The sequence below is a fragment of the Notolepis coatsorum genome (genome assembly GCF_963971535.1).
Source record: "Notolepis coatsorum genome assembly, chromosome: 6".
Lineage (NCBI taxonomy): Eukaryota > Metazoa > Chordata > Actinopteri > Aulopiformes > Paralepididae > Notolepis > Notolepis coatsorum.
Genome location: NC_140170.1, coordinates 18,215,287 through 18,237,970, shown reverse-complemented (window position 1 = coordinate 18,237,970; position 22,684 = coordinate 18,215,287). Strand labels below are relative to the sequence as shown.

General features: G+C 43.0%; 1 protein-coding gene across 1 annotated transcript in view; it reads right to left on the bottom strand.

The window, feature by feature from the left end:
- LOC311229399 (uncharacterized protein) overlaps positions 1-22,684 on the bottom strand; it is a gene marked incomplete at its 3' end in the record, with an annotated part of 160,086 nt that overhangs the window by 27,408 nt on the left and 109,994 nt on the right. The gene's annotated exons all lie outside the window — the stretch shown is intronic.

The window sequence follows — 22,684 nt, the reverse complement described above, 5'->3', positions numbered from 1 at the left end:
ATATAGTGACTAGGGATGTCCCGATCCGATCACGTGATCGGGATCGGGGCCGATCACGTGATTTTCCGAAGATCGGGATCGGGAATAAATTAAAAAAAAATCTGCCATTTTTTTATTTTTATTTTTTTACTTTATTTTTTTTATTTAACAAACATGACCATGTTCACGTCTTAAACTCATACTGAGGCCTTAGTTTTGGTTTTAAATTGCATATCATCATTCATTTATTTATTGTCACACAGAGCAGAAGAATTTTGCCAAAACAAACCAATAGTATCCAGCTGCAGAATGGCAGACCAGCCACACACTCAGACCCAAATTATTATAATTATTTTTTTAATCCCAATTTCTCACATTACATTCACCCTGAATGTTGACGTTATCCAGGTGAAAAGGTAACTTCATAAATCATTTGATGTATAATTAAATCAAAGGAAATGCATTTGGGTCTGAGAGTGTGGCTGTCCTGCCGTTCTGCAGCTGGATACTATTGGTTTGTTTTGGCAAAATTCTTCTGCTCTGTGTGACAATAAATAAATTAATGATGATATTAGGACTGGGCGATATGGAAAGAAATCATATCGTGTTATCATATTTCTCGATATCGATAATTATCGAATTGTTATAAGTATTAAAAAAATAAATAAAAAAATGTAACAGATGTATGTTTATTTTGCAGCAATTCTTTGTCATTGCCGCCATCTTTAGTGTTACATCCCCTCACACTCCAGTTCTCAGGCTGCAGCTGGTTTAAAAGCGAAAGTAAACCGGCTTCTCTGCTGGCTGTGGCTCCAGGGGAGTTGAACAGTTCTGGCTCTGCTCGTTTATTTTCGATCTTTTGGCGCTTTTTTGGTGGACAAACCACCGCACATGTGCACCATGACTCGTGACTGGAGTCTAGTTCTGCTAGCACACATAGCCTACTGTGTACAGACGGTTTCAAACTGTATTTTAAATTAGAAAGCAAACAAAATAAATGGACAAGAGAAAAATAAATCTCAATTTGGTCAGTATTGTCATTTGGACAAGCAAAGCCATTACTTTAAGTTGCAGGCAAGAAAGACAAGTCTGTCCACCACCTCTGGTTTTAAAACTGCCCTGTTGCAGGTCACAAAAAAAAAAAAAAAAAAATTTTAAATAAAATAAAACCATTTTTCCAATTTCTTTTAAATTTCGATATTCCATATCGACTATTAAAATATATCGCGATATTTATCGTTATCGTTATATCGCCCAGCCCTAGATGATATGCAATTTAAAACCAAAACGAAGGCCTCAGTATGAGTTTAAGACGTGAACATGGTCATGTTTGTTTAAAAAAAAAAAAAAAAGGAAAGAAATAAAATAAAAAATATTTAATAATTTATTTATTTTTTGATCGGATCGGGAAATATCGGTATCGGTAGATACACAAAATCACATGATCGGGATCGGATCGGGAGCAAAAAAACGTGATCGGGACATCCCTAATAGTGACTATGAAGTAAGCGTGATTAGGAATAGTAATTGACCCGAGAACTTAGCGAGTTTAGCACCTCGCTGGGGGATATCGGGCGGCCACAGGGGTCTATCTCGAGTAGGTGATTTGAGATAGATAAGAGACACCCGTAGGCATTCAACAGCCAGTATCACAGAGAATTGTCACTGGCACTTTAGGACCTCCCTCTGTCAATGAAACAAACCCTTTACTCCTGAAAGGTGTGTAAAGGTCATCCACTCCTTTGCTGTCTAGTGGAGACAGAACAACAGGCTTACGTACAGGTGTATTTATCAACATCACTGGTCTGGGTGGGTTAGACGGGCGCTTTTCTGGGTGCAAACTATAACAATTTTCCATCACATGTCCTGCACTCCCACAATGCTGGCACTTCCGGTTATCATCGCTTCCCCATGCCCCATTAAACTTACCACTACCCACAGCACTGGAGACCGTAGGCCTAGTAGAACCCCATCTCGGCCTCCCCTCTCCATCACACACAGGATAATGCTGTCTCAAAAGATGTCCTATGGGTCAGAACATACTCATCAGCCAGGACCGCCGCTGCCGAACAGGTCCTGACTTTCCTCTCATTTAAGTACATAGCGATATCCTCAGAGATGCCATACACGTTAAATTCCTCTAACAAGATTAGGTCCCTAATCTCCTCCACTGTGGTGACCTTTTCCGCTGCACACCACCGGTCAAAAAGCAACTGCTTTTCCCTCACAAACTCTACAAAAGATTGAGAGTTTTGCTTCTTTAAATTACAAAATTTCTGGCGGTAAGCCTCAGGGACTAATTCATAGGCTTTAAGGATAGCCTGCTTTACCAAATTATAATCCTTATTATCAGGATACATTGACGCATACACGGTCTGTGCCTTACCGCGCAAAGCACTCTGCATGAGGATAGTCCATTTATCTGCTGGCCAGCCGCAACTGCTAGCTATGTCCTCAAATAACAAAAAAAAAACTATCAACATCCCTTTCCAAAAAGACCGGAACCATGCTTTTCTGCCTAGCCATGTCAAAACCCGGCTCCCTTTGCACATGCACAGCACCAGCATCAAGTCCATTGTTATGCATCGCCATCTCCCGGTCATATGCTGCCTGGGCGCGTATCTCACGTGCCACCTCAATAGCTTCCTGGGCCTCACGGTCTGCCTTGGCATTAGCTGCAATCTCACGTGCTTTCATAACCTCTTCATCTCGCCCCCGCGATTTTAGCCTAAAGCTCTCCACTTCCAATGCATGTAGCTTTTCACACGCCCTGACATCTACATCTCCCTCATCCAGATTTATCTGCAGCCACAACAAAAACCTCCTGCCTATGCAGCTCCTCAATTAATTGACTTTGCAAGCTCTCCTTTTTCTGGCCTGCATCGAGGTCTATTGAAAACCTAGTAGCTACCTGCATTAACTCATCCTTCAAAAAAAAAATTACCTTCGCCATTGTTGGCTCTGCAACAAAATCATCAATGTCCAACGTCATTCTTACTATCCACAGTAAATGACAAGGAGATACAACAATTAACTGTGCACCACTCAAACGTGTAGCACAAAAGGGATATAGTTCAATATCCTGAACACAAGCAACCTGGGGTCCAAACTCCAATTTTCCCTGTATCCACAAAAAGGGTCAGCACACAATTAAATCAGTGATTTAAGACACACGGCATAACTATAGCACGTAATTAAACTCACACGCAGCAGTTTAAGACACACGGCATTTCATGTTAGCACGCAATTAAATCACACTGTATTTAAGACACACAGCATATGTTAGCACACAATTAAATCACCCACAGTAATTTAAGACACACCGCATAACATATACTGGATCAAAAGGTCAAGCTCAATAATGCATACAGATCCTATACTAGAGAATCACAGCAGACACTGCTACCGGACACTAGCTACAGGCCTCTGCTGAGATGAACCACTACCAAATGCACACAGATCCTATACTAGAGAATCAATGCTCTTCAGTAACACAAACCAAGTGAGGCAAAACCTCTTGTGTTACACGCAAGAAACAACAAACAAATTCAAACAGGTGCTCCTTATAATCTGATATGACCACAAATAGCTTCTCACATCTACACTGCAGTCAATGAAGGACTGCTAGGCCCACCACATGTCTAATCTAACAAAAATACTTACATCAGGTCCTAACACACTAATTATATTCTCTGGCCCCCTAACCTACCTATACTGAAAGCTAATGCACCCTAATGCACTGTAGACCTAGCTTTCTTCAACCACACCTGCTACCAGCCAAAGATCATATCGACCACAAACCCGTCAAGTATATAGTATAGTACAAGACAAGTATATGGTACTAATCCCTTCAATGACTTCCCCAGGGTTAAGTGGTACACAGGAAGCTAAAAACAGCCAGAAAACAATGAAATTATCTACTTGTGGTGTCCACTAAACTAAATATTTTAACAGCATACAAGTAGTCAAATCAAATTATAAATTAAGAGCATACTCACCTGTTTGAAGACCGGCTCAAGCCCCCATGTTACTAGCACATGGAGAAAAAAAACTAATTGAAGCTCCCATGTTAACACTTTAACTGCCGAAAACGCCGGAACTCGTCATTCCCCGCCATGCTCAAGTTGCCAAGGACGCCGTAACTCGTCTTTGATATCAATATTTCAATCATATTTCCGTTCTGGAGCCTTGACACACAGTGCTGATCTCCTCTCAACCCTCTAGCGGTTCAAGAGCGCCACCTGGTGGCCGATCGGCAGATCGAAACCGGATATCAACCTTTGAACCGGCAGGACTCACTCCATATGGGGTCCGGGCACTCGCTAATGTTAGAGAGACTCAGTCTTCACACAGTGAACATCGATCGGTGGAAATAACTCGAAAAAACAACATGATTTGGACGTATATACTATTATACAACCTGGAAATAGATCGGGCATTTCAACATCCCATAATCGAAAACTGTCTACTCCACGCTGATCGCCCAACGGCCCGAGGAGACTGGGGTGAGTTTTAGCGTGTAGTATTACCATGTTCGATATAAACTGCTATGATGAACATATGACCCACATTAGATGAATGGTATAACGTTGCCCACAGAATTATAAACGCCCCCTCGCCCATCCGGTCAACATCAGATGACGTGTAGTAAATTCTAGAAGTACGTCCAGTTGACATTTTTTATCTCGCACAGATTCCTACCAAACTGTATTTGATCATCAATATAATGCATTTGGGGCTATAAATCACGTTCTGGAGAAAGCTGCAGAAAGAGATGAAAACATACTTATACTTTAGACCATATTTTAGTATGAATATGTGAATGAAAAAGTTTAACGTTGCTACACCATGAACAATACATATAGGACATTGAATGGGCCCTAATAATGGCAATGTAGCAATAGAATTTAAAAAGTTATAGCCCTGCAAAGAAGGGGAACTTCTCCATGTTAAATAGAGCTGGCAAGGGATGGTATATCATGAATTTAACCTTGGGCAATCAAAGTGTAAACAGCACATGGAAAAAATAACACTGAAGCTCCCATGTAAACAGCACATGGAATAAAGAACACTGAAGCTCCCATGTAAACAGCACATGGAATAAAGAACACTGAAGCTCCCATGTAAACAGCACATGGAAAAAAGAACACTGAAGCTCCCATGTAAACAGCACATGGAATAAAGAACACTGAAGCTCCCATGTAAACAGCACATGGAAAAAAGAACACTGAAGCTCCCATGTAAACAGCACATGGAAAAAAGAACACTGAAGCTCCCATGTAAACAGCACATGGAAAGCTGGACTAAAGCCGCCCACGTTAGCCGCACGTAAAAGACCGGATCCAAGCCTCCATGTTAACCGTACAAGGAAGACCGGCTAGAGCCCCCATGTTACATTCAATCCTAAAATATGTCCCATGTAGGCCTTGAATGTAAAGTGGTGGACACTGGACAAGAGTTATCAAAAATGACAATATTTATTTGGAACAGCTAAGTTAAGGGCAAAAGATGGGGAGCTGGGTAACCAGACTCCCTAGTTCAGGATATAAAAAGTAAAGTAAAGCACAGGGTCAAAAGAATAAAGCAACAAAAATGGTCACGCAGCAAAAATGTCAAAATGAGAAAAAACAGTGTGAGCAGGTGAGGTCTGGAGAGCTGTGACGAGGACGAGCTCTGTGTAGTGAGAACTTGACAACTGCTCCCTGCACCCTGCATTTGTAGGGCGTGGTGCCTCATCACCACACCTGTGTCAATTAGAAAGCGGCCATTTTAAACACAAGCAAAACAGAAAGAAAACAGTGTGTCAATCAAACCACCCATTAGTGACAACACACTACAACCACAATGTGAATACGCACCACAGAAAGTAAGTATCCCTCCACCATGTGAAAGTAATATGTAACACTGTCAAATAACGAGTTCTGGCATTTTTGGCTCGTCTGGTGGAAATGTTTGTAGATTGTACGTTCAAGCTATCCTGTGAACGCGCCGTAGTACAGCGATGTATGATGAACGGTATAGTACTTTCTATATTGTATTCTAGTATTGCATACTTTGGCTTTCAGCAGACGTAGGTGAGGGGAGAACCAGGGGGCAGAGTGGGGGAATGAGACAGTCCGGGTTTTGAGGGGGACAAGTGAGTCCAGCAGAGTTTGGAGACCGTCGTTGTAGTGAGAGACGAGATGATCCGGGGTGCATGGGGGAGGGGGGGGGGGGGGGGGGGGTGATGATGGGGAAACTGTCAAGGCCTGTTGTGAGATCTGCTAAATTAATGTTTTTGATGTTGCGGAATAATACGTGACTGTTTTGGGATAGTGTCAAACTTAAATTAAATTAAACAAGCATGTGGTCAGAGATGGGGAGATCGACAGCAGAACAGTTGAGAGGAGTGACATCTGAGCAACAGACCAAGTCCAAAATATGACCTTTAGAATGGGTAGGGAAATCAATGTATTGTTTGAGACCAAAACAGTCCAGGCAAGAGATGAAGTCCTTAGTGAGAGCATGCTTAGTGTTCTCCATGTGAATATTTAAATCACCTAACAGAATTATGTTGGATGAGAGTGAACAGATGAGGTTGAGAAATGTGTTGAATTCATCAATGAAATCCTTGTTTGGTTTGGGTGGGCGGTAGATATTTACTAAAATAGTTGGAGTAGGTCCATTTAAGTGTAGAGCTACAGACTCAAATCAATGAAACACTGGCAGTGTAACAGATGAGACAGACGTTTCCCCCACTGTCTAAGGCTTCTCTCCTGTATGAATACGCTTGTGCTTCTTTAAGTGTCCAGAGGTTCTGAAGCTCTTCTCACATTGCTCACAGTGGTAAGGCTTCTCTCTTGTATGAATGTGCTGGTGTTTCTTTAATTCTGCAGAGGTAATGAAGCTCTTCTCACATTGGTCACAGTAGTATGGCGTCTCTCCTGTATGAATGCGGTGGTGTGTCTTTAAGTTTCCAGATATACTGAAGCTCTTCTCACACTGGTCACAGTGGTAAGGCTTCTCTCCTATATGAATGCACTGGTGTGTCTTTAAGTTTCCAGAGGTACTGAAGCTCTTCTCACACTGGTCACAGTAGTAGGGCTTCTCTCCTGTATGAATACGCTGGTGTCTCTCTAAGCTTCCAGAGGTACTGAAGCTCTTCTCACACTGGTCACAGTAGTAGGACTTCTCTCCTGTATGATTACGCTGGTGTGTCTTTAAGTTTCCAGATATACTGAAGCTCTTCTCACACTGGTCACAGTGGTAGGACTTCTCTCCTGTATGAATGCGCTGGTGTCTCTTTAAGCCTCCAGAGGTACTGAAGCTCTTCTCACATTGGTCACAGTGGTAGGACTTCTCTCCTGTATGAATACGCTGGTGTCCCTTTAAGTTTCCAGAATTACTGAAGCGCTTCTCACACTGGTCACAGTGGTAAGGCTTCTCTCCTCTATGAATGCGCTGGTGTCTCTTTAAGCTTCCAGAGAAACTGAAGCGTGTTCCACATTGGTCACAGTAGTAGGGCTTCTCTCCTGTATGAATACGCTGGTGTCTCTTTAATTCTCCAGAGGTACTGAAGCTCTTCTCACACTGGTCACAGTAGTAGGACTTCTCTCCTGTATGAATACACTGGTGTATCTTTAATACTGCAGAGGTCTTGAAGCTCTTCAAACACTGGTCACAGTTATAGGGCTTCTCTCCTGTATGATTGCGCTGGTGTCTCTTTAATTCTGCACAGGTCTTGAAGCTCTTCGCACACTGTTCACAGTGGTAAGGCTTCTCTCCTGTATGAATGCGCTGGTGTTTCTTTAATTCTGCAGCAGTCTTGAAGCTCTTCTCACACTGGTCACAGTGGTAGGGCTTCTCTCCTGTATGAATACGCTGGTGTTCCTTTAAGTTTCCAGATATACTGAAGCTCTTCTCACACTGGTCACAGTGGTAAGGCTTCTCTCCTGTATGAATGCGCTGGTGTCTCTTTAAGCTTCCAGAGAAACTGAAGCGTGTTCCACATTGGTCACAGTAGTAAGGCTTCTCTCCTGTATGAATGATCTGGTGTTTCTTTAGGTTTCCAAATATACTGAAGCTCTTCTCACACTGGTCACAGTGGTAGGGCTTCTCTCCTGTATGAATACGCTGGTGTCCCTTTAAGTTTCCAGAATTACTGAAGCTCTTCTCACACTGGTCACAGTGGTAAGGCTTCTCTCCTGTATGAATGCGTTGGTGTTTCTTTAATTCTGCAGAGGTCTTGAAGCTCTTCTCACACTGGACACAGTGGTAGGGCTTCTCTCCGGTATGAATGCACTGGTGTTTTAGAAAAGTGGCCTTTTTGATGAAGCGCTTTCCACACTGGTCACAGCAGTGAGGCCTTGACTCGTTCATATCTCCGCTTGTTGTTGGGGAGCAATGCAGCAATTGTACCTGGAGGAGAGAGAAGTACACCAATGAAGAGGTCAGATTCTGTGTGTTTTGCATTCGTTCAGTTTGTATTTCTCAAGTTCTCAATGTTTCATACTCCAAATTTAGTTGTTGATGTGATTGTTATTTTTTCTTGATCAAGGTTTTTTTATTGCAAGTTTTTATTTTTACAGTTAGGTCCAAAAGGACCAACAGAAGGAAAAGAAAATAAAGCCCTCCCTCAAACCCCAATACCAGACATATACACATTTTAAACATTTTAAATAGCCAGACATTAGGAGATGGACGATACATATTGCCAAATAAAACAAGAAGTGATAAAGAAAAGTTGGTTGCATTGTCAAGCTGTTAGCTTCCATGTCTTCAAAAAAGTAAGAAAGGTTGCCAAATAGAATGGAACAGGTTAATATAAATAGCAAACATTCTTATTCTCCATGGCAGAAGCAATAAGAGTTACTCACAACGGTGTACTCACGGCAAGGTTCAGTGATCGACTGACGATCTGAATAGTAACCAGGAAGAACATATAAAATGAACTTAACTATACACACCAGGTACCAATTAGTGCAATCAGGGCAGATAGACAGGTAATTACCATCGGGTAATGCTAGGGCGTTTGCTCCCAAAGGAGAGCAAAACCCCAAACGTTACAATAGCCGTGATAGTCAGAAGGCTAAGGCAAGAAAAGTCATGGAATTCATAGGGCTTTAGGTGCCATTAAGTGTAGTCGAGACGAGTACTCTCCCAGCCGGCCGCTGAAAGAGACAACGAGCATGCCGTGAAGACCCGCCCTACTCTGCCTCTGATTCTCAAACTGTGGGGGGGAATTGATTGATCGATTGAGAACTTTATTAACAGATTGCAGAACAATACGGTACGGCTCAATACAACAACTGCTAAGAAGATGCAGACCAGAAAAATACTTCAGTCTTGTTTACATAAGGGTCCTCCATTTTCAATTCATCAAGACATTTATGACATACAAGACATACAAATATACAGTACTGTGTAAGAAAAAGAGATCATAAAAAATATACATCCAAGGTAGGGATGGGAATCAAAAACCGGTTCCCGTTGGGAGCCGGTTACTAATTGTCAGATTCCTGGAATCGCATGCCTCCGTGACTATCGATTCCTCTTATCGCTGCCAGGTTTTTCAGACAGTTGCGCATTTTAAAACAATAACGTTAGCACCAGCATGCAGCCATAGAGCAGACTATTTGATTCCTTAACACATTGGGTGCCAACGACGAGAACTCTTGTTGTTGGCCGTCATGCGTTGAGTGCCAATGACGAGAAATCTCGTTATTTCTTTTATTAGCGATATCCATACATTTTTCATCCATCCAGCCTCACGTTATCATTGGGACTGGCTCTGACCTCAAAAATGGCAAATACCGCCCCCTATCATCTCCCGGATGGTATTGCACCCATTGGATTGGAGTCAATGAAAATGCATGAGAAAAAAAATCGGATTCCACATTTGACTTCTGAGCCATGTAACCTGAGACTATTGCATTCATTGAGGCAACCGAAAGCAGCGTGGATTATCTGTTTTGAGGTCTAACGTTGGATCAATAAACGCAATCAATATTTGGAATGGCGATCAGGAATTGGAATAATCTTTTTGCAGAACATCTGATCTGAGGTAAGGAATCTATTTTACCAGTATTGGATTAATCAGTTTTGTTTCATAGCGTTCACAATGTGTCCCCTATGTGTGTATGTGTGTATATGACGTTAGCGCTGACCAGGTCATGGATAATGGATTTTTCAGCCCGCTTCTCTAAGTAAGCATAAGTACACATATACTATCGATAATCTAGCGTTTATTTGAAAACGATTCATAAATAGGCCGAAAAATTACAACGTGTTTTGTGTATTGCACTAAAGAGCTATTATCGCAGATTTTTCTGGAATCACTAGAAATCTTCAAAACTATACTCGTATTCAAAACGGTATAAAACGGAAATGTACTGATGCAAAAACAATCCGTTTCGTACATGTTGACTGCAAGCAAGTCATTGATAAGCGACGGGCGTATTAGACACACAGCCATAATTTAAGATATAGTTTATGCGTTCGCAAATATCCCCGTCCTCTCATTGACTAAAGCGCTGGCATACAAGCGATAAATAGCGCACTGGTCAGATGAACTCAGTGGTACACAGGTTGAAGAAACATGGCTTGGATTCAAAACCAGATTCACAGCAATACTCAACAACATGGCACCAATAAGAACCACCAGGGTTAAAAATCACGCTGAGCCATGGATGCACACTGAAATACTGGCCGATATGAAAACCAGAGACAAAAAATGCTCTGAACTTCATAAAAGTCAGACAAAGCTTTCCAAAAGCTCAAACAGTGAACTCCAAGCCCACGTGGTTGAACAAAAAATTCAAAGAAACAGACTAAGAAACGACGTAAACTCCATGATCAGAACCGCAAAAAGAAATTTCATCAACGACAAAACTGAGGAAAACAAAAGCAAACCCTGCGAACTTTGGAAATTACTCAATAATCAACTAGGCTGCAGTAAAAAACTTAAAACCAGATTCTCAAACATAAACATAAAGACTGACAACACGCTCATCACAGACAAGCTGGATGTAGCCAATTACTTAAACATCTTCTTCACAAACATAGCCACAACACTGGTAAACAAACTACCCTCCCACTCTCCCACATTATGGGGTAGAACACATAGTAGCATACTACAAAAACCTAGGGGTCCACAAAGACGACTTCAAACTTGAAATGGTAACAACCGATGAGGTACTAAAAAAATTGAGCGCCCTCCAACCTAACAAGGCCACTGGCCATGACAACATCCGCTCCAAATTCCTCAGAGACGCAGCAGCCGCCTTCACCCCAGTCATCACACACATAATAAACCTCTCTATAAAACAGGGACACGTCCCCAAGGACTTCAAAATTGCGAGAGTGACCCCTCTGCACAAAAGGGGCAGCAAATTAGACCCAGGCAACTACCGCCCTGTTTCTATTCTTACCTCCATCTCGAAAGTCATGGAGAAAATAGTCTACGAACAGGTCGAAAAGTACCTGGCGGAAAAAAATCTAATCTACGAATTCCAATCTGGCTTCAGAACGTCCCACTCCACTGACACATGCCTCCTCTATTTGAACGACCACATCAAACAAGAGGTGGACGCGGGCAAATACTGCGGCATGGTCATGCTGGACCTACAAAAGGCCTTCGACACCGTCAATCACTCCATTCTGATGGACAAGCTAAAAGCAATTGGTTTTGATAGCTTATCAGTGAGCTGGATGCAATCCTACCTGGAGGGGAGAGAACAGATGGTAGAGGTAAACGGTACTCTATCCCCCCCCCCCTCACAGTGAGCTGTGGTGTTCCACAAGGAAGCATACTAGGACCGCTACTCTTCCTAATTTATGCAAATTACATGTCGTCAGCCTGTGACTGCAACTTGTTCCTGTTTGCGGACAACTCAGCCCTGCTGGTCTCTGACAAGAACAAGTTGCAGGTTGAAAAAACCCTCAGCTCGGAACTAGGCAAACTCTGCATATGGCTCGCTGATAACAAACTATCATTACACATGGGCAAAACAGAGTCCATTCTCTTCGGTTCAAATAACAAACTCAGCAAGACCGACGGCTTCTCAGTTACAGTGGGTGACAATATTGTCACAAGGAAAGACGAAATTACCTACCTGGGTTCCATCCTAGAGGCAAATCTTTCCTGTGACAAAATGGCATCCAATGTAATAAAAAAAGTCAACCAACGAACTAGATTCTTGTACCGGATCTCCTCTCTGGTAAACAAGAATACCCTGAAGACTCTGGCAGGAGCACTCATTCAAGGGTACTACGACTATGCGTGCACCTCATGGTACCAAAGCACCTCAAAGGCGCTTAAAACAAAATTACAAACATCACAAAACAAACTGGTCAGACTACTACTTGACCTGAACCCCAGAACCCACCTCACCCCTGCCCACTTTGACAACCTAGGATGGCTTAGAGTAGACGACAGAGTACAGCAACTTGCAATGGGCCTGGTCTACAAGATACACTATACGACCGGGGTACCCATGTACATGTCAAAATACTTCCCAAAGGTCAGTGAATACCACAACCATACACCAGAGGAAGCTCAACAAATCATGTTAAACCCAGATTCGGCTCAAACAAGGGACTAAACACGTTTCGCAATTATGCCACAACAATGTGGAACGCCCTACCCAAAGCTGTAAAGGAATGTGAATCCCTACCCACATTCAAAACCGCTCTTAAAGAGCACCTACGGGAGGCTGCAATTCTAAACTGGCCACCGTAAATGCCCAAAACCCCCACCACCTCCTAATAGACAGTCTCCTCCCCACCGCATGTATATATTCCCTCCCCGCCGTATGTATATTTCTCTCCCACCCACCCCCTCCTAATGTACAGTCCCCTCCCCATCATATGTATATACTCTGTCGGGATCTAGGGGTAACAGTACTGTATATTTGAATACCGTTTATGTCACAAATGTATCAGTACTAAATACCTATATGTCCCTATGCCATAAATGTCATGTATGTTGTGTATGTCATAAATGTCTATATGAATTGAAAATGGGGGACCCTGATGGAAACAAGACAAACGTCTTTCTCAGGTCTGCATCCCCTTAACAATTGTATGTATTGAGCCGTACTGTATTGTACCCATTCTGCAATCTGTTAAATAAAGTTTTCATTCATTCATTCACCCCCTGTCGGCACACAATGTGTTAAGGGCTCGAAATTGCCTGGTTTTTGGTCATATGCTCCCGAAATGCTCCCGCTGTTTGACTGTTTCTATGTGCAGTGAAAACTACTGCAATGCTTTAATTAGAACCTAGTCATTCATTTAATTCGGTGTAACTTAAAGTTAGCCGCGGAGCTAACGCTAGCTAACACACAGAGACAGAGAGCGCTCAGGTAGAAAAAGGGTGGGGGCGAGCGGGGACCGAGGAGGGGAGCTGTGTGTGCGCGCGCGCGCGCTGGTCTTCTGAAAGACCAGAGACAGAGAAGTCAGAGGAATAACGACCTGTTGAATGCAACTACGGTTCAATAGATTAAATTCGTTTAAGATATTGAACTGTAGTTGCATTCAACAGGTCGTTAAATAGATTAATTGTGCCTTCCTTACTACATAGGGAGATCATGATGCTTAAAGCACGAAAGTGTGCATCAAGTTCAAGGTCATATAATTTTTTATATTTAAAAAAAATAAAATGTCCACGATTACCACTAAGAGCCTAACCTCAAGATATCTATAAAAGATTACAAATATTTCCCAATTTTAAGCACTTATATTCCTGTTTGGTAATAACTGCCTTTTTATGACAAAAAAAAGACACAAAACGGCATATTTTTATACTCAACAATTCCAAATTTGTTTGGGATCCACGGTGCAAGCCAAAGGGACTTTTTTGTGGACACTTTGTTAAAGTTAGAGGTTCTATGTAGGATTGCAAGTAACTGTCTAACTGTATTTGACTGTTTCCACTGACTGTACATAACTGTTTCCACTAGAGGGCGCTATAGGCGGAGCCACTAATGCTACCACCAGGTGGAGAGTATTTAAGGAGATGTCTCCTCCCCCTCTACCTCTTTCCCACCTGCCTCTCACGGAGAGGAGAACTCATGTACTGCTGCCTTACCATGCAAATAATAAACCACGCTGATTAATGGCAGAAGGTAGAAACCATGCCTCTTGACCACATTATTGTCACCCCATAACTAGACTGTCAACAGGTTATGGGCCCAGATCACGCAGGGGCGAAATAATAAAGGGTAGCAAGTTTAGCTAAAGTATAGGCTAGGTTAGCACCGGGAGCACCGCGTGGCTAGATGCTAGGCCAACAAGAGCTAAAGCTACGCCCACCATCAAAAGAGCAACATGGAATCCAACACGACTATCCTGCACGTCAAGAGGAAGCGGGGCACCGACCCCACCGACGCGCTGCTGCTGGAGCGCAAGCGGACCCGCCCGGAGAGCAGCGTGCAGAGCCCCGGGGAGGCGGCACCGGGGGAGACAAAGCCTGCTGAGCCCAACAGAGGCGAGGGGGAGAACCCTGTCTTAAAACTCGTGGCGACCAAGGGAAGGAGCAAATGGCCCTCATTTAATGGAAAGGCAGAGGACTATGAGCTCTGGGAAGAGCGCATGTTATGCTGCATGCACGGTGTGGGACTGAAGACGACAATCTTTTTTTTTTATCTACTTTTTTTCTCCCATTTTCTATTTTTCTCCCATCGCAATTTTGTATCATCCAATTCTACCCTCCCCTGTCTCGAACGCTGTTAGGCCATGCCTTCCACAAGCCGGCTGCAATGTGGACGAAGCCTTACATCACGTGTCCCCTCCGGTACTCGAGGAAGCAGCCGTCGCATCTTTTCACCTGCACAGTGCAATCTCTCAGCGTCGGGGGTCTGCGTTTTGGAGGGCACGCCGCCCCCGTCGCTTCCTGATTCTGCTGCGCAGGCGCACCAACCGACCTGTAGGAGTTGCTGTCCACAATGTCCGATCCCCACCCATCAGCTTCCCACCCCCTAATACTGCCAATTGTATTAGTATGAACGACCAGCCAAGCTGATAGCAATGCGGAGAGCGGAAGACGACGATCTCGACGGCCCCCACGGGAGACCTGACGGCGGAAGCACAAGCCCTGGACGACAAGCGTAATGCAGATGCATATTGTGAGTTAGCACCACTGCTCGATGACACAAGCTTGGGGCTGATATTCCGCGACACTAAAGACAAAGGCAGAGAAAGCCTGGAAGTGTTGAGAGAGCATTATATCGGGCAAGGGAGACCCCAAGTCATGGCCCTCTACATAGCACTAACAACACTGAAGAAGGGACACACCGAGACTGTGACCGAATACGTCATCAGAGTGGAGCAGATCATGACGGCATTGAAGAGTGCAGGAGAAGCACCAAGGCCAACGCAGCTGCAGCAGGCCCAAAGGAAGGGACTGATCGTGGACACAGGTGCGTCGTCCCACGTCATCAACGACAGGAGTCGGTTCAAGAACTTTGACAACACTTTCCACCCGGAGAGACACAGCATGGAGCTGGCAGACGGGAAGCGCACCTACGGGTTGGCGCAAGTGAGAGGAGACGCACAGGTATGCCTCACAGACAGTGAGGGGCGCCGGCGTACAGTGACGTTAAAGAACGCTCTCTACGTACCATCGTTCCCACAAGGACTATTCTCTGTAATAGCTGCTACTGTGAACGGTGCCAAAGTGTTCTTCAATGAAGGTAAAAATGTTCTTTTAGAGCCCAACGGTACGCGATTTAACATAGGTGTATCAGAGAATGTATTATCTGCAAACAGAGTGTAATGACAACGACAAGTGTAATGATGATAATGATATGTGTAACGTGACTGTCAGTCACGATATTCAGACATGGCATGAGATTATGAGTCATTGTAATTACGAGGATTTACTGAAACTGCAAGCAGTGACAGAAGGCATGCACATTGAAGGTGAAAAGCGTAGACCTGACAAAGAATGTGTAGTGTGCATAAAGGGGAAGTTTACTCAATCGAGAAACAGAAATCCCACAGAAAAAGTAAAGGTACCACTTGCGCTAGTTAACACAGATCTAGCCGGTCCAGTAAGAAATTAGTCCATAGGAGGCTTTAGATATGTACAGTCTTTTACAGATGTGTGCACATGGGCAGTGTTTGTTTACTTTCTCAAAGGAAAGAGTGACACACTCCAGGCCACGGAGAAATTCCTGGCAGACATAGCCCCTTATGGTAACATAAGATGCTTGAGGTCCGACAACGGAACAGAGTTCACAAACAGAGTTCCAATCACTGTTGAGAAGGAACAAGATAAGACACGAGACGTCATGTCCATATTCCCCACACCAGAACAGAGTGGCAGAGAGGGAATGGCGCACCCTTTTCGAAATGGCTAGGTGTAAGCTAGTAGACAGTAACTTACCTAAGAGTCTATGGCATTATGCGGTGCAAGAAGCCGCTTACACCAGAAACAGGTGCTTTAATAAGCACACGGGCACCACCCCGTATACAGCACTGACAGGAAAGAAGTGTAATCTAGCTAGAATGCACAAATTTGGATCAGTGTGTTATGCTTACCTGCAGGACAGAGGAAAGCTTGAGTCCAGATGTGAAAAAGGACTCTTCGTAGGGCACGACAAAGGAAGCCCCGCTTTCCTAGTTTATCATCCCGGTAAAAGGGGAGTGCAAAAACACAGGCTAGTCAAGTTTGTCACAAAGACAACATGTGAGAGCGAGACACAGACAGAGGAGCCAGAGCTGGACTCCAGAGTAAGGTGTGAAGAAACAGAGACACCTCAGCCCAGTGTACTTAGCACGGTCGTGCAGACAGACAGTCAGCAACCCCCAGAGGGCGATGACGAGGAGCACCCGAGGGTGACGTCACGTGCCCCAAGCAGTGGGAGGTATCCCTCAAGGGAACACAAACCCCCAAAGTATCTGACAGACTATGCCCGGAAAGGAAGTGACAAGGATGACAGTACACTTACCACCATTGATTACTGCTACAGAGTAGTCAGTGGGGTACCTCAGACATTTAAAGAGGCCATAGTGTCCCCTGAATCAAGTAAATGGGAGAGCAATGGATGAGGAGATGAGGTCCCTAGAGGACAACCACACCTATACTCTAACCAAGTTACCAGAGGGCAGACAGACAGTGGGAGGGAAATGGGTGTATTCAATCAAGGAGGGTATTGAAGGCCACGACAAGTACAAAGTAAGGTTCGTAGCTAAATGTTTAAATACGGAAGTAGGGTACCCCATGTTTAAATACGGAAGGAGGGTGGCTACATGCTTAAATGCAGGAGGAGGATACTCCAGGTTTAAATACAGAAGGAGTAGATACCAGGTTTAAATACCGGAATGGATTCCATGTTTAAATACAGAAATGGATTCCATGTTTAAATACAGAAGTGGATGATTTACCATGTTCAAAATGATTTAATTATGTGGAAAATATCCTGAAACGTTTTGACTGATGTAAAAATGTACAGAGAAGCTGTGGGTAGCCTCATTTATTTGACAACATGTACTCGCCCTGACCTATGTTTTGTAGTGAGTAAATTGTCACAGCATTTTGTTGACCCCACAGAGGAGCATTGGATTACAGCAAAACGTGTTTTTCGTTATCTCAAAAGGTATAGCAGATAAACAGCTGTGTTTCAGAAAGAAGCAGCCCACAGGGGCACTATCAACTTGTGAAGCCGAATATATGGCTCTAGCTATGACAATACAGGAATGTATTTATCTAGAACTGCTCGAAGGGATGGATACCTATGTGTATGTATGAAGACTGTTGTTTATGAGGACAACCAGGGAACCATTGCGATTGCTATAGAAACCCTGTGTGCCGGCAGAGATGTAAACATGTCGATATAAAATATCATTTAATCAGATCTGTCATCAGAGAAGAAAGAATGACACTGATTTATTGTCCAACGGACGACATGGTAGCAGACACTATGACGAAACCCGTTTCCAAACTGAAATTGAAGAGATTTGCAGAGGTCATGTTTGGTGTGTAAATATTGACTGCCATATTATTTTTGATGTTCTTAACTGTATTATTTTCTTTGTAAATTGTTTTTGAAGAAGTTATACTGTGTGCTATACAACCCTAAGTGAGAGTGTTAAAGTTAGAGGTTCTATGTAGGATTGCAAGTAACTGTCCAACTGTATTTAACTGTTTCCACTGACTGTACATAACTGTTTCCACTAGAGGGCGCTATAGGCGGAGCCACTAATGCTACCACCAGGTGGAGAGTATTTAAGGAGATGTCTCCTCCCCCTCTACCTCTTTCCCACCTGCCTCTCACGGAGAGGAGAACTCATGTACTGCTGCCTTACCATGCAAATAATAAACCACACTGATTAATGGCAGAAGGTAGAAACCATGCCTCTTGACCACATTATTGTCGCCCCATAGCCAGACTCTGTCAACACACTTAAATATTCGCAGTCTTGGTAACAAACAGTTAGAGCATCTATTGCTTGATTCCAATATTGATTGTTTAGGTATATCGGAATCCTGGTTAAAAGAGTCTTCTCCAGAAGCCCTTGTATCCATGCCAGGATACAATGTTTTCAGGAAGGATAGGATTAAGGGCAAAGGTGGGGGTGTATTACTCTATATCAAGAACACCCTTGCCTGCAAAGAAATTGTTTGGTCAACTGATGTTAATCTCGATTGTGTTGGTGTAGAAATCACTGTCAAATCAAATGTCCTTTTTGATTTGCCTCTATAGACAACCAACCGCCAAAAATTCTATGATCAGTTAAAGCTCCTGTTGAGCTCCTGTGACTCTAATAAAGATACCATTATTCTAGGAGATTTTAACATAAATTGGGACGATAAACGGATTAGAAAGAACCTCAAGCAAACCATGGATGCCCATAACCTAGTACAATTAATTGAGCAACCGACCAGAGTAACCAAAACCTCCCAAACCAGGATAGACCTATTATTCACAAACAAAGCTGACAGAATTGCTAAAAACCTACAATTTTCTGATCATAATTTTATTTTTCTCACTAGGAAATTAAATAAAAAAACAGTTCCTTAATGCACCAAATAAAAACTCCTCTTCTAACTTCATCCCCAAAAACATGCAACAATGCTTTGGAGATGCTATTAAAAAACTGGGATGAGACCCTTTCCTCTGCCAGCACAGAGACAAACTGTAGTCTGTTCACAGATAAAATCAAGGAAATAATGCCCTCTTTCTCCAGGAGGGGAAGCCAAAAGGCCAGGAAGGAGCATCACCTCCCCTGGTGGGACCAAAGCTGCAGTTCACTACTACGGCTTAGGGACTCACTCCTTAAACAAAGCCTGAAATCTGGGCTGTCGACAGACAGGCAGAAATGTACCCATGGACGCAATAAGGTGACTCGGAACTTAAGAAACATGTACTCGCCCTGACCTATGTTTTGTAGTGAGTAAATTGTCACAGCATTTTGTTGACCCCACAGAGGAGCATTGGATTACAGCAAAACGTGTTTTTCGTTATCTCAAAAGGTATAGCAGATAAACAGCTGTGTTTCAGAAAGAAGCAGCCCACAGGGGCACTATCAACTTGTGAAGCCGAATATATGGCTCTAGCTATGACAATACAGGAATGTATTTATCTAGAACTGCTCGAAGGGATGGATACCTATGTGTATGTATGAAGACTGTTGTTTATGAGGACAACCAGGGAACCATTGCGATTGCTATAGAAACCCTGTGTGCCGGCAGAGATGTAAACATGTCGATATAAAATATCATTTAATCAGATCTGTCATCAGAGAAGAAAGAATGACACTGATTTATTGTCCAACGGACGACATGGTAGCAGACACTATGACGAAACCCGTTTCCAAACTGAAATTGAAGAGATTTGCAGAGGTCATGTTTGGTGTGTAAATATTGACTGCCATATTATTTTTGATGTTCTTAACTGTATTATTTTCTTTGTAAATTGTTTTTGAAGAAGTTATACTGTGTGCTATACAACCCTAAGTGAGAGTGTTAAAGTTAGAGGTTCTATGTAGGATTGCAAGTAACTGTCCAACTGTATTTAACTGTTTCCACTGACTGTACATAACTGTTTCCACTAGAGGGCGCTATAGGCGGAGCCACTAATGCTACCACCAGGTGGAGAGTATTTAAGGAGATGTCTCCTCCCCCTCTACCTCTTTCCCACCTGCCTCTCACGGAGAGGAGAACTCATGTACTGCTGCCTTACCATGCAAATAATAAACCACACTGATTAATGGCAGAAGGTAGAAACCATGCCTCTTGACCACATTATTGTCGCCCCATAGCCAGACTCTGTCAACACACTTAAATATTCGCAGTCTTGGTAACAAACAGTTAGAGCATCTATTGCTTGATTCCAATATTGATTGTTTAGGTATATCGGAATCCTGGTTAAAAGAGTCTTCTCCAGAAGCCCTTGTATCCATGCCAGGATACAATGTTTTCAGGAAGGATAGGATTAAGGGCAAAGGTGGGGGTGTATTACTCTATATCAAGAACACCCTTGCCTGCAAAGAAATTGTTTGGTCAACTGATGTTAATCTCGATTGTGTTGGTGTAGAAATCACTGTCAAATCAAATGTCCTTTTTGATTTGCCTCTATAGACAACCAACCGCCAAAAATTCTATGATCAGTTAAAGCTCCTGTTGAGCTCCTGTGACTCTAATAAAGATACCATTATTCTAGGAGATTTTAACATAAATTGGGACGATAAACGGATTAGAAAGAACCTCAAGCAAACCATGGATGCCCATAACCTAGTACAATTAATTGAGCAACCGACCAGAGTAACCAAAACCTCCCAAACCAGGATAGACCTATTATTCACAAACAAAGCTGACAGAATTGCTAAAAACCTACAATTTTCTGATCATAATTTTATTTTTCTCACTAGGAAATTAAATAAAAAAACAGTTCCTTAATGCACCAAATAAAAACTCCTCTTCTAACTTCATCCCCAAAAACATGCAACAATGCTTTGGAGATGCTATTAAAAAACTGGGATGAGACCCTTTCCTCTGCCAGCACAGAGACAAACTGTAGTCTGTTCACAGATAAAATCAAGGAAATAATGCCCTCTTTCTCCAGGAGGGGAAGCCAAAAGGCCAGGAAGGAGCATCACCTCCCCTGGTGGGACCAAAGCTGCAGTTCACTACTACGGCTTAGGGACTCACTCCTTAAACAAAGCCTGAAATCTGGGCTGTCGACAGACAGGCAGAAATGTACCCATGGACGCAATAAGGTGACTCGGAACTTAAGAAACGCCAAAGCCAACTTTTTGTATCAGTGTAACGGTAAAAAGGTATGGCATATCTTAAATAAATTACTAGGTAAACAGAACAAACAGGTAAATGACATCCTGGAATTAAAAGTCAACGACATCCTGATTAAATTATCCTGGCATGTACTTTTAATAATTATTTTTTAAATAGTGTATTGGAAATAACAAAACTCTGTGCCCCCTCTGGTGCATCACCCAGCCCAACTGTGGAAGCCGAGCCCCTCTTTGAGCTGGAGGAAATAACAGAGGATGAGGTAAGAAAAATCATTGTGGCGCTGAAACGCTCTAAGGCCAGGGACACTTATGGCCTGGACACAGATTTTATAAAAACACACTCCGACGCTCTAGTAAAACCTATCACCATATTAGTGAATCAATCGATCAGTTCAAAGGAGGTACCATCTTCCTGGAAGGTGGCCACGGTAACACCAATTTTTAAATCTGGTAGCAGGATGTCGGTAGCGAACTACAGGCCAATCAGCATCCTATCCACCATATCTAAGGTTGCTGAAAAGTGGGTGTCGAAACTTATGATTACCGTACTTTTCGCACTATAAGCCGCACCTGACTATAAGCCGCAGCAGCTAAATTGAATGATGTGTACATATATAAGCCGCACTGGACTATAAACTGCATGTGTTTTAATGTTTAATTACCATATGTAAGGAGTGGAGCCTGCGTCTTAATTTGACTCAACACGGGAAACCTCACCCGGCCCGGACACGGAAAGGGTTGACAGATTGATTGCTCTTTCTCGATTCTGTGGGTGGTGGTGCATGGCCGTTCTTATATTGAGCTTTAAGTTCCCACCTCTACAGAGAATGACTCCCATTGGGACACAATACTGTCGGACAAATAACAAGAATTAACTCATTTACAAGTTGTATTAAGTAAATAAGGGAACAGATAAATAACATTTCAATGCAGTAAAAAAAGCAATATTTCGATTTTCGGGTTTTGTCCACATATAAGCCGCACCGTTATATAAGCCGCAGGGTCGAAAAATGGGGGGAAAAGCCGCGGCTTATAGTCCGAAAAGTACGGTAAACATCTGGACAAAGGTCACACCCCACTCCACCCACTTCAATTTGGCTTCCGTGCTCAGCACTCCACTGAGTCGGCAAACTGTGTTTTTATTGAAAAGGTTAAATATATGTTGGACAAAAACCCATATGTAGGTGCTGTGTTCCTGGATCTTAGAAAGGCGTTTGACACTGTCAACCATCAAGTACTTTTGGCAAAGTTGTCTCATTTCAATTTCTCTGCAGATACAATTCAATGGTTTGATAAACCGCCATATTCACCATATATCTATTATTTTTTTCCAATACTTTACAGCATATCAAAACGGGACAAAATACCTGTGAATAAGAATCTGCCATTATAAAAAAGAAAGGTAGACTATTTCGGTCAGAAATAGCAGTCAGAAATAGCCGAGAGTCTAACGTTAGAGAGGACCGGTTAT